General features: G+C 38.6%; 3 non-coding genes across 3 annotated transcripts; all 3 read right to left on the bottom strand.

Annotated features, from left to right (window-relative positions):
- Positions 1-738: 738 nt before the first annotated feature.
- trnar-ucg (transfer RNA arginine (anticodon UCG)) lies at positions 739-811 on the bottom strand. The gene has a single exon. It is a non-coding gene; the product is annotated as a tRNA-Arg (tRNA).
- A 1982-nt stretch (positions 812-2793) lies between these two features.
- trnar-ucg (transfer RNA arginine (anticodon UCG)) lies at positions 2794-2866 on the bottom strand. Its single transcript has one exon. It is a non-coding gene; the product is annotated as a tRNA-Arg (tRNA).
- Positions 2867-5196: 2330 nt separating this feature from the next.
- trnar-ucg (transfer RNA arginine (anticodon UCG)) lies at positions 5197-5269 on the bottom strand. The gene has a single exon. It is a non-coding gene; the product is annotated as a tRNA-Arg (tRNA).
- Positions 5270-13999: the final 8730 nt, after the last annotated feature.

Genomic DNA, 13999 nt, shown 5'->3' with positions numbered 1-13999 from the left:
GATTCAGACACAATAATTCTCAGGCCTTGCAGTCTTAGATTATTAAAGTTGAACAACAATGTCCAAGCTTTTCAAAGCAACAAGACCAATGCCTTATTTAGGGAAATTGCAAACATGTACCAATTAGCTGAGCCAATGAAATTAAACGACCCTATTTGACATCATACAGACTTTGCTGTATGAACCTGTCCGAATGAGGAAAGCTAGTGATTTTTAACAAGTACAAAGATACTCTTTCCTTCAATATTGAGATTCAGATTCAGACACAATAATTCTCAGGCCTTGCAGTCTTCGATAATAAAAGTTGAATAACAATGTCCAAGCAACAAGTGCAATGCCTTATTTTGGGAAATTGCAATGTTCAAACCAGCTGAGCTAATGAAATTATACAACCACGAAGGGACTCGAACTCTCAATCTTCTGATTCGAAGTCAGACGGCTTATCCATTAGGCCACGCAGTCTATATTATACATCCCTAATTGACATTATACAGACTTTGCTATGCAACAACAGACATCAAATTTGTGAACCTGTCCGAATGATGAAAGCTAGTGATTTTTAACAAGTACAAAGATACTCTTTCCTTCAATCTTGCAATGCAGATTCAGACACAATAATTCTCAGGCCTTGCAGTCTTCGATAATAAAAGTTGAATAACAATGTCCAAGCAACAAGACCAATACCTTATTTTGGGAAATTGCATTGATGCTTAAATCAGCTGAGCTAATGAAATTAAACAACCACGAAGGGACTCGAACCCTCAATCTTCTGATTCGAAGTCAGACGCCTTATCCATTAGGCCACGCAGTCTATATTATACATCCCTAATTGACATTATACAGACTTTGCTATGCAACAACAGACATCAAAGATGTGAACCTGTCCGAATGAGGAAAGCTAGTGATTTTTAACAAGTACAAAGATACTCTTTCCTTCAATATTGAGATTCAGATTCAGACACAATAATTCTCAGGCCTTGCAGTCTTCGATAATAAAAGTTGAATAACAATGTCCAAGCAACAAGACCAATGCCTTATTTCAAATTGCAAAGATGTTTAAATCAGCTGAGCTAATGAAATTAAACAACCATGAAGGGACTCGAACCCTCAATCTTCTGATTCGAAGTCAGACGCCTTATCCATTAGGCCACGCATCTATATTATATGTCCCTAATTGACATTATACAGACTTTGCTATGCAACAACAGACATCAAATTGTGAACCTGTCCGAATGAAAAGCTAGTGATTTTTAACAAGTACAAAGATACTCTTTCCTTCAATCTTGCGATGCAGATTCAGACACAATAATTCTCAGGCCTTGCAGTCTTCGATAATAAAAGTTGAATAACAATGTCCAAGCAACAAGACCAATGCCTTATTTGGGGAAATTGCAAAGATGTTTAAATCAGCTGAGCTAATGAAATTAAACAACCACGAAGGGACTCGAACCCTCAATCTTCTGATTCAAGTCAGACGCCTTATCCATTAGGCCACGCAGTCTATATTATACATCCCTAATTGACATTATACAGACTTTGCTATGCAACAACAGACATCAAAGTTGTGAACCTGTCCGAATGAGGCAAGCTAGTGATTTTAACAAGTACAAAGATACTCTTTCCTTCAATCTTGCAATGCAGATTCAGACACAATAATTCTCAGGCCTTGCAGTCTTAGATTATTAAAGTTGAACAACAATGTCCAAGCTTTCAAAGCAACAAGACCAATGCCTTATTTATGGGAATTGCAAACATGTACTAATTAGCTGAGCCAATGAAATTAAACGACCCTATTTGACATCATACAGACTTTGCTGTATGAACAACAGACCAAAGTGTCGAATGAGGAAAGCTAGTGATTTTAACAAGTACAAAGATACTCTTTCCTTCAATATTGAGATTCAGATTCAGACACAATAATTCTCAGGCCTTGCAGTCTTAGATTATTAAAGTTGAACAACAATGTCCAAGCTTTTCAAAGCAACAACACCAATGCCTTATTTCAAATTGCAACATGTTTAGATGAGCTACCTGACATCATACAGACTTTGCTGTATGAACCTGTCCGAATGAGGAAAGCTAGTGATTTTTAACAAGTACAAAGGTACTCTTTCCTTCAATATTGCGATTCAGATTCAGACACAATAATTCTCAGGCCTTGCAGTCTTAGATTATTAAAGTTGAACAACAATGTCCAAGCTTTTCAAAGCAACAACACCAATGCCTTATTTAGGAAATTGCCAACATGTACGAATTAGATGAGCTAATGAAATTAAACGACCCTATTTGACATCATACAGACTTTGCTTAGCAACAACAGACATCAAAGTTGTGAACCTGTCAGAATGAGGCAAGCTAGTGATTTTTCACAAGTACAAAGATACTCTTTCCTTCAATCTTGCGATGCAGATTCAGACACAATAATTCTCAGGCCTTGCAGTCTTAGATTATTAAAGTTGAACAACAATGTCCAAGCTTTTCAAAGCAACAAGACCAATGCCTTATTTAGGAAATTGCCAACATGTACTAATTAGCTGAGCCAATGAAATTAAACGACCCTATTTGACATCATACAGACTTTGCTGTATGAACCTGTCCGAATGAGGAAAGCTAGTGATTTTAACAAGTACAAAGATACTCTTTCCTTCAATATTGAGATTCAGATTCAGACACAATAATTCTCAGGCCTTGCAGTCTTCGATAATAAAAGTTGAATAACAATGTCCAAGCAAAGACCAATTCAATTTCGGAAATTGCAAAGATGTTTAAATCAGCTGAGCTAATGAAATTAAACAACCACGAAGGGACTCGAACCCTCAATCTTCTGATTCGAAGTCAGACGCCTTATCCATTAGGCCACGCAGTCTATATTATACATCCTAATTGACATTATACAGACTTTGCTATGCAACAACAGACATCAAAGTTGTGAACCTGTACGAATGAGGAAAGCTAGTGATTTTTAACAAGTACAAAGATACTCTTTCCTTCAATCTTGCGATGCAGATTCAGACACAATAATTCTCAGGCCTTGCAGTCTTCGATAATAAAAGTTGAATAACAATGTCCAATGCCTTATTTCGGGAAATTGCAAAGATGTTTAAATCAGCTGAGCTAATGAAATTAAACAACCACGAAGGGACTCGAACCTTCAATCTTCTGATTCGGGAAGTCAGACGCCTTATCCATTAGGCCACGCAGTCTATATTATACATCCTAATTGACATTATACAGACTTTGCTATGCAACAACAGACATCAAAGTTGTGAACCTGTCCGAATGAGGCAAGCTAGTGATTTTTAACAAGTACAAAGATACTCTTTCCTTCAATCTTGCAATACAGATTCAGACACAATAATTCTCAGGCCTTGCAGTCTTAGATTATTAAAGTTGAACAACAATGTCCAAGCTATTCAAAGCAATTAGACCAATGCCTTATTTATGGGAATTGCAAACATGTACTAATTAGCTGAGCCAATGAAATTAAACGACCCTATTTGACATCATACAGACTTTGCTGTATGAACCTGTCCGAATGAGGAAAGCTAGTGATTTTTAACAAGTACAAAGATACTCTTTCCTTCAATCTTGATTCAGATTCAGACACAATAATTCTCAGGCCTTGCAGTCTTCGATAATAAAAGTTGAATAACAATGTCAAAGCAACAAGACCAATGCCTTATTTTGGGAAATTGCATTGATGTAAATCAGCTGAGCTAATGAAATTAAACAACCTATTTGAAGGATTCAATCTTCTGATTCAAGTCAGACGCCTTATCCATTAGACAGTCATATACATCAATTGACATTATACAGACTTTGCTATGCAACAATAGACATCAAAATTGTGAACCTGTACGAATGAGGAAAGCTAGTGATTTTAACAAGTACAAAGATACTCTTTCCTTCAATATTGAGATTCAGATTCAGACACAATAATTCTCAGGCCTTGCAGTCTTCGATAATAAAGTTGAACAACAATGTCCAAGCAACAAGACCAATGCCTTATTTCGGGAAATTGCAAAGATGTTTAAATCAGCTGAGCTAATGAAATTAAACAACCACGAAGGGACTCGAACCCTCAATCTTCTGATTCAGAAGTCAGACGCCTTATCCATTAGGCCAATGCAGTCTATAATATACATCCCTAATTGACATTATACAGACTTTGCTATGCAACAACAGACATCAAAGTTGTGAACCTGTCCGAATGAGGCAAGCTAGTGATTTTTAACAAGTACAAAGATACTCTTTCCTTCAATCTTGCAATGCAGATTCAGACACAATAATTCTCAGGCCTTGCAGTCTTAGATTATTAAAGTTGAACAACAATGTCCAAGCTATTCAAAGCAATAAGACCAATGCCTTATTTTGGGAAATTGCAAACATGTACTAATTAGCTGAGCCAATGAAATTAAACGACCCTATTTGACATCATACAGACTTTGCTGTATGAACCTGTCCGAATGAGGAAAGCTAGTGATTTTTAACAAGTACAAAGGTACTCTTTCCTTCAATATTGCGATGCAGATTCAGACACAATAATTCTCAGGCCTTGCAGTCTTAGATTATTAAAGTTGAACAACCATGCCCAAGCTTTTCAAAGCAACAACACCAATGCCTTATTTCGGGAAATTGCCAACATGTACGAATTAGATGAGCTAATGAAATTAAACGACCCTATTTGACATCATACAGACTTTGCTTAGCAACAACAGACATCAAAGTTGTGAACCTGTCAGAATGAGGCAAGCTAGTGATTTTTCACAAGTACAAAGATACTCTTTCCTTCAATCTTGCGATGCAGATTCAGACACAATAATTCTCAGGCCTTGCAGTCTTAGATTATTAAAGTTGAACAACAATGTCCAAGCTTTTCAAAGCAACAAGACCAATGCCTTATTTAGGGAATTGCAAACATGTACTAATTAGCTGAGCCAATGAAATTAAACGACCCTTTTTGACATCATACAGACTTTGCTGTATGAACCTGTCCGAATGAGGAAAGCTAGTGATTTTAACAAGTACAAAGATACTCTTTCCTTCAATATTGAGATTCAGATTCAGACACAATAATTCTCAGGCCTTGCAGTCTTCGATAATAAAAGTTGAATAACAATGTCCAAGCAACAAGACCAATGCCTTATTTCGGGAAATTGCAAAGATGTTTAAATCAGCTGAGCTAATGAAATTAAACAACCACGAAGGGACTCGAACCCTCAATCTTCTGATTCGAAGTCAGACGCCTTATCCATTAGGCCACGCAGTCTATATTATACATCCCTAATTGACATTATACAGACTTTGCTATGCAACAACAGACATCAAAATTGTGAACCTGTCGAATGAGGAAAGCTAGTGATTTTTAACAAGTACAAAGATACTCTTTCCTTCAATCTTGCAATACAGATTCAGACACAATAATTCTCAGGCCTTGCAGTCTTAGATTATTAAAGTTGAACAACAATGTCCAAGCTATTCAAAGCAATAAGACCAATGCCTTTTTTGGGAAATTGCAAACGTGTACAAATTAGCTGAGCCAATGAAATTAAACGACCTATTTGACATCATACAGACTTTGCTCTATGAACCTGTCCGAATGAGGAAAGCTAGTGATTTTTCAAGTACAAAGACACTCTTTCCTTCAATCTTGTGATGCAGATTCAGACACAATAATTCTCAGGCCTTGCAGTCTTAGATTATTAAAGTTGAATAACAATGTCCAAGCAACAAGACCAATGCCTTATTTCGGGAAATTGCAAAGATGTTTAAATCAGCTGAGCTAATGAAATTAAACAACCACAAAACTTGCCCTCAATCTTCTGATTCAAGTCATACACCTTATCCATTAGGCCACGAATATTATACATCCCTAATTGACATCATACAGACTTTGCTATGCAACAACAGACATCAAAGTTGTGAACCTGTCCGAATGAGGCAAGCTAGTGATTTTTAACAAGTACAAAGATACTCTTTCCTTCAATCTTGCGATGCAGATTCAGACACAATAATTCTCAGGCCTTGCAGTCTTAGATTATTAAAGTTGAACAACAATGTCCAAGCTTTTCAAAGCAACAAGACCAATGCCTTATTTAGGGGAATTGCAAACATGTACTAATTAGCTGAGCCAATGAAATTAAACGACCCTTTTTGACATCATACAGACTTTGCTGTATGAACCTGTCCGAATGAGGAAAGCTAGTGATTTTAACAAGTACAAAGATACTCTTTCCTTCAATATTGAGATTCAGATTCAGACACAATAATTCTCAGGCCTTGCAGTCTTAGATTATTAAAGTTGAACAACAATGTCCAAGCTTTTCAAAGCAAGACCAATGCCTTATTTCGGAAATTGCAAACATGTTTAAATCAGCTGAGCTAATGAAATTAAACAACCACGATGGGACTCATAATCTTCTGATTCGAAGTCAGACTCTATATTATACATCCCTAATTGACATTATACAACATGCACAGACATCAAAGTTGTGAACCTGTCCGAATGAGGAAAGCTAGTGATTTTTAACAAGTACAAAGATACTCTTTCCTTCAATCTTGCAATGCAGATTCAGACACAATAATTCTCAGGCCTTGCAGTCTTAGATTATTAAAGTTGAACAACAATGTCCAAGCTTTTCAAAGCAATAAGACCAATGCCTTATTTAGGGGAATTGCAAACATGTACGAATTAGCTGAGCCAATGAAATTAAACGACCCTATTTGACATCAACAGACTTTGCTGTGAACCTGTCCGAATGAGGAAAGCTAGTGATTTTTAACAAGTACAAAGATACTCTTTCCTTCAATCTTGCGATGCAGATTCAGACACAATAATTCTCAGGCCTTGCAGTCTTAGATAATAAAAGTTGAACAACAATGTCCAATGCTTATTTTAGGAAATTGCAAAGATGTTTAAATCAGCTGAGCTAATGAAATTAAACAACCACAAAGGGACTCGAACCCTCAATCTTCTGATTCCGGTCAGACGCCTTATCCATTAGGCCACGAGTTTATATTATACATCCCTAATTGACATTATACAGACTTTGCTATGCAACAACAGACATCAAAATTGTGAACCTGTCCGAATGAGGCAAGCTAGTGATTTTTAACAAGTACAAAGATACTCTTTCCTTCAATCTTGAGATGCAGATTCAGACACAATAATTCTCAGGCCTTGCAGTCTTAGATAATAAAAGTTGAATAACAATGTCCAAGCTTGCCTTATTTTAAAATTGCAAAGACCAATGCCTTATTTTAAACAACCACGAAATTGCAAACCCTCAATCTTCTGATTCAAAGTTAGCTCCATTAGCCAATGAAATCTAAATACATCCTAATTGACATTATACAGACTTTGCTATGCAACAACAGACATCAAAGTTGTGAACCTGTCCGAATGAGGAAAGCTTGTGATTTTTAACAAGTACAAAGATACTCTTTTCTTCAATCTTGAGATGCAGATTCAGAGACAAAAATTCTCAGGCCTTGCAGTCTTCGATAATAAAAGTTGAATAACAATGTCCAAGCAACAAGACCAATGCCTTATTTCAATTGCAAAGATTTTAAATCAGCTGAGCTAATGAAATTAAACAACCACGAAGGGACTCGAACCCTCAATCTTCTGATTCGAAGTCAGCTTATCCATTAGAAAGTTATATTATACATCCCTAATTGACATTATACAGACTTTGCTATGCAACAACAGACATCAAAGTTGTGAACCTGTCCGAATGAGGAAAGCTAGTGATTTTTAACAAGTACAAAGATACTCTTTCCTTCAATCTTGCGATGCAGATTCAGACACAATAATTCTCAGGCCTTGCAGTCTTAGATTATTAAAGTTGAACAACAATGTCCAAGCTTTTCAAAGCAACAAGACCAATGCCTTATTTAGGGGGAATTGCAAACATGTACTAATTAGCTGAGCCAATGAAATTAAACGACCCTTTTTGACATCATACAGACTTTGCTGTATGAACCTGTCCGAATGAGGAAAGCTAGTGATTTTAACAAGTACAAAGATACTCTTTCCTTCAATATTGAGATTCAGATTCAGACACAATAATTCTCAGGCCTTGCAGTCTTAGATTATTAAAGTTGAACAACAATGTCCAAGCTAAAAGCAACAAGACCAATGCCTTATTTTGGGAAATTGCAAACATGTACAAATTAGCTGAGCCAATGAAATTAAACGACCCTAACATCATACAGACTTTGCTGTATGAACCTGTCCGAATGAGGAAAGCTAGTGATTTTTAACAAGTACAAAGGTACTCTTTCCTTCAATCTTGCGATGCAGATTCAGACACAATAATTCTCAGGCCTTGCAGTCTTAGATTATTAAAGTTGAACAACCATGCCCAAGCTTTTCAAAGCAACAACACCAATGCCTTATTTTAGGAAATTGCCAACATGTACGAATTAGATGAGCTAATGAAATTAAACGACCCTATTTGACATCATACAGACTTTGCTGCAACAACAGACATCAAAGTTGTGAACCTGTCAGAATGAGAAAGCTAGTGATTTTTAACAAGTACAAAGATACTCTTTCCTTCAATCTTGCGATGCAGATTCAGACACAATAATTCTCAGGCCTTGCAGTCTTAGATTATTAAAGTTGAACAACAATGTCCAAGCTTTTCAAAGCAACAAGACCAATGCCTTATTTTGGGAAATTGCAAACATGTACTAATTAGCTGAGCAGAAATGAGCCTAATTGACATCATACAGACTTTGCTGTAAACCTGTCCGAATGAAAAGCTAGTGATTTTTAACAAGTACAAAGGTACTCTTTCCTTCAATATTGATCTTCAGACACAATAATTCTCAGGCCTTGCAGTCTTAGATTATTAAAGTTGAACAACAATGTCCAAGCTTTTCAAAGCAACAACACCAATGCCTTATTTAGCGGAAATTGCCAACATGTACGCCGATGAGCTAATGAAATTAAACACCCTAATTGACATCATACAGACTTTGCTAGCAACAACAGACATCAAAGTTGTGAACCTGTCCGAATGAGGCAAGCTAGTGATTTTTAACAAGTACAAAGATACTCTTTCCTTCAATCTTGCGATGCAGATTCAGACACAATAATTCTCAGGCCTTGCAGTCTTAGATTATTAAAGTTGAACAACAATGTCCAAGCTTTTCAAAGCAACAAGACCAATGCCTTATTTAGGGGAATTGCAAACATGTACTAATTAGCTGAGCCAATGAAATTAAACGACCCTTTTTGACATCATACAGACTTTGCTGTATGAACCTGTCCGAATGAGGAAAGCTAGTGATTTTAACAAGTACAAAGATACTCTTTCCTTCAATATTGAGATTCAGATTCAGACACAATAATTCTCAGGCCTTGCAGTCTTCGATAATAAAAGTTGAATAACAATGTCCAAAGCAACAAGACCAATGCCTTATTTCGGGAAATTGCAAAGATGTTTAAATCAGCTGAGCTAATGAAATTAAACAACCACGAAGGGACTCGAACCCTCAATCTTCTGATTCGAAGTCAGACGCCTTATCCATTAGCCACGCAGTCTATATTATACATCCCTAATTGACATTATACAGACTTTGCTATGCAACAACAGACATCAAAGTTGTGAACCTGTCCGAATGAGGCAAGCTAGTGATTTTTAACAAGTACAAAGATACTCTTTCCTTCAATCTTGCAATACAGATTCAGACACAATAATTCTCAGGCCTTGCAGTCTTAGATTATTAAAGTTGAACAACAATGTCCAAGCTATTCAAAGCAATAAGACCAATGCTTTTTTTGGGAAATTGCAAACGTGTACAAATTAGCTGAGCCAATGAAATTAAACGACCCTATTTGACATCATACAGACTTTGCTGTATGAACCTGCCCGAATGAGGAAAGCTAGTGATTTTTAACAAGTACAAAGACACTCTTTCCTTCAATCTTGTGATGCAGATTCAGACACAATAATTCTCAGGCCTTGCAGTCTTAGATGATTCAAGTTGAACAACAATGACCAAGCTTTTCAAAGCAACCAGACCAATGCCTTATTTAGGGAAATTGCCAACATGTACGAATTAGCTGAGCTCATGAAATTAAACGACACTATTTGACATCATACAGACTTTGCTTAGCAACAACAGACATCAAAGTTGTGAACCTGTCCGAATGAGGAAAGCTCGTGATTTTTAACAAGTACAAAGGTACTCTTTCCTTCAATCTTGCGATGCAGATTCAGACACAATAATTCTCAGGCCTTGCAGTCTTAGATTATTAAAGTTGAACAACAATGTCCAAGCTTTTCAAAGCAACAAGACCAACGCCTTATTTAGGGGAATTGCAAACATGTACTAATTAGCTGAGCCAATGAAATTAAACGACCCTTTTTGACATCATACAGACTTTGCTGTATGAACCTGTCCGAATGAGGAAAGCTAGTGATTTTAACAAGTACAAAGATACTCTTTCCTTCAATATTGAGATTCAGATTCAGACACAATAATTCTCAGGCCTTGCAGTCTTCGATAATAAAAGTTGAATAACAATGTCCAAGCAACAAGACCAATGCCTTATTTCGGAAATTGCAAAGATGTTTAAATCAGCTGAGCTAATGAAATTAAACAACCACAAAAGGGACTCGAACACTCAATCTTCTGATTCGAAGTCAGACGCCTTATCCATTAGGCCACGCAGTCTATATTATACATCCCTAATTGACATTATACAGACTTTGCTATGCAACAACAGACATCAAAATTGTGAACCTGTCCGAATGAGGAAAGCTAGTGATTTTTAACAAGTACAAAGATACTCTTTCCTTCAATATTGAGATTCAGATTCAGACACAATAATTCTCAGGCCTTGCAGTCTTCGATAATAAAGTTGAATAACAATGTCCAAGCAACAAGACCAATGCCTTATTTTAGGAAATTGCAAAGATGTTTAAATCAGCTGAGCTAATGAAATTAAACAACCACGAAGGGACTCAAACCCTCAATCTTCTGATTCGAAGTCAGACGCCTTATCCATTAGGCCACGCAGTCTATATTATACATCCCTAATTGACATTATACAGACTTTGCTATGCAACAACAGACATCAAAGTTGTGAACCTGTCCGAATGATGAAAGCTAGTGATTTTTAACAAGTACAAAGATACTCTTTCCTTCAATATTGCGATGCAGATTCAGACACAATAATTCTCAGGCCTTGCAGTCTTCGATAATAAAAGTTGAATAACAATGTCCAAGCAACAAGACCAATGCCTTATTTCGGGAAATTGCAAAGATGTTTAAATCAGCTGAGCTAATGAAATTAAACAACCATGAAGGGACTCGAACCCTCAATCTTCTGATTCGAAGTCAAACGCCTTATCCATTAGGCCACGCATTCTATATTATACATCCCTAATTGACATTATACAGACTTTGCTATGCAACAACAGACATCAAAGTTGTGAACCTGTCAGAATGAGGCAAGCTAGTGATTTTTCACAAGTACAAAGATACTCTTTCCTTCAATCTTGCGATGCAGATTCAGACACAATAATTCTCAGGCCTTGCAGTCTTAGATTATTAAAGTTGAACAACAATGTCCAAGCTTTTCAAAGCAACAAGACCAATGCCTTATTTAGGGTAATAGCAAACATGTACTAATTAGCTGAGCCAATGAAATTAAACGACCCTATTTGACATCATACAGACTTTGCTGTATGAACCTGTCCGAATGAGGAAAGCTAGTGATTTTAACAAGTACAAAGATACTCTTTCCTTCAATATTGAGATTCAGATTCAGACACAATAATTCTCAGGCCTTGCAGTCTTCGATAATAAAGTTGAATAACAATGTCCAAGCAACAAGACCAATGCCTTATTTTAGGAAATTGCAAAGATGTTTAAATCAGCTGAGCTAATGAAATTAAACAACCACAAAGGGACTCGAACCCTCAATCTTCTGATTCGAAGTCAGACGCCTTATCCATTAGGCCACGCAGTCTATATTATACATCCCTAATTGACATTATACAGACTTTGCTATGCAACAACAGACATCAAAGTTGTGAACCTGTCCGAATGAGGAAAGCTAGTGATTTTAACAAGTACAAAGATACTCTTTCCTTCAATATTGAGATTCAGATTCAGACACAATAATTCTCAGGCCTTGCAGTCTTCGATTATTAAAGTTGAACAACAATGTCCAAGCAACAAAGCCAATGACCAATGCCTTTTTAGAGGAAATTGCAAAGTCCTGGGAAAATTAACCTCCCAATGAAATTAAACTCATTCCTCTCTGACCTCCTTTTTCCACTCCTCTCTCTTTTGACCTCATCTCAGACTTCCCCCCTACTCAAATTAAGGCAATACGCTCGACCTCATCTTTACTAGATGCTGTTCTTCCACTAACCTCATTGCAACTCCCTCCAAGTCTCCGATACTACCTTGTATTTGCCCAATGTCCATCCAACACTTCCAATGCCTTATGGTTCGCGCCGTCCCAATTCGCAAAGCTATGTCTTAAATCAAGCTATCATCTCTTCCTCTGCTCATACCTTCTCCAACCTTTCTCCTGATTCTGCCTCCTCAACCCTCCTCTCTTCCCTTTCTGATCCTTTGACTCTCTATGTCCCCTATCCTTAGGCCGGCTCGGTCCTCCCCTCCCGCTCCGTGGCTCATGACTCATTGCTAGCAACACAGACATCAAAGCTCCGGGCACCTGTCCGGAAATGGAGGAAAGCTAGGACCTGGCATCCTTTTAACCCTCCTCTCTACATTTTCCTCCTCTGTCTCTGCTGCTAAAGCCACTTTCTACCACTCTAAATTCCAAGCATCTGCCTCTAACCCTAGGAAGCTCTTTGCCACCTTCTCCTCCCTCCTGAATCCTCCTCCCCCTCCCCCCCTCCCCTCTCTGCAGATGACTTCGTCAACCATTTTGAAAAGAAGGTCGACGACATCCGATCCTCGTTTGCTAAGTCAAACGACACCGCTGGTTCTGCTCACACTGCCCTACCCTGTGCTCTGACCTCTTTCTCCCCTCTCTCTCCAGATGAAATCTCGCTTCTTGTGACGGCCGGCCGCCCAACAACCTGCCCGCTTGACCCTATCCCTCCTCTCTTCTCCAGACCATTTCCGGGGACCTTCTCCCTTACCTCACCTCGCTCATCAACTCATCCCTGACCGCTGGCTACGTCCCTTCCGTCTTCAAGAGAGCGAGAGTTGCACCCCTTCTGAAAAAATCATACAGACCTACACTCGATCCCTCCGATGTCAACAACTACAGACCAGTATCCCTTCTTTCTTTTCTCTCCAAAACTCTTGAACGTGCCGTCCTTGGCCAGCTCTCCCGCTATCTCTCTCAGAATGACCTTCTTGATCCAAATCAGTCAGGTTTCAAGACTAGTCATTCAACTGAGACTGCTCTTCTCTGTATCACGGAGGCGCTCCGCACTGCTAAAGCTAACTCTCTCTCCTCTGCTCTCATCCTTCTAGACCTATCGGCTGCCTTCGATACTGTGAACCATCAGATCCTCCTCTCCACCCTCTCCGAGTTGGGCATCTCCGGCGCGGCCCACGCTGGATTGCGTCCTACCTGACAGGTCGCTCCTACCAGGTGGCGTGGCGAAATCTGTCTCCTCGCCACGCGCTCTCACCACTGGTGTCCCCCAGGGCTCTGTTCTAGGCCCTCTCTATTCTCGCTATACACCAAGTCACTTGGCTCTGTCATAACCTCACATGGTCTCTCCTATCATTGCTATGCAGACGACACACAATTAATCTTCTCCTTTCCCCCTTCTGATGACCAGGTGGCGAATTATACGCATCTCTGCATGTCTGGCAGACATATCAGTGTGGATGACGGATCACCACCTCAAGCTGAACCTCGGCAAGACGGAGCTGCTCTTCCTCCCGGGGAAGGACTGCCCGTTCCATGATCTCGCCATCACGGCTTGACAACTCCATTGTGTCCTCCTCCCAGAGCGCTAAGAACCTTGGCGTGATCCTGGACAAC

Source organism: Oncorhynchus masou, unplaced genomic scaffold (assembly GCF_036934945.1).
Source record: "Oncorhynchus masou masou isolate Uvic2021 unplaced genomic scaffold, UVic_Omas_1.1 unplaced_scaffold_2693, whole genome shotgun sequence".
Lineage (NCBI taxonomy): Eukaryota > Metazoa > Chordata > Actinopteri > Salmoniformes > Salmonidae > Oncorhynchus > Oncorhynchus masou.
The sequence above is the reverse complement of the archived record's forward strand: the minus strand, read 5'-3'. Positions and strand labels throughout refer to the sequence as shown.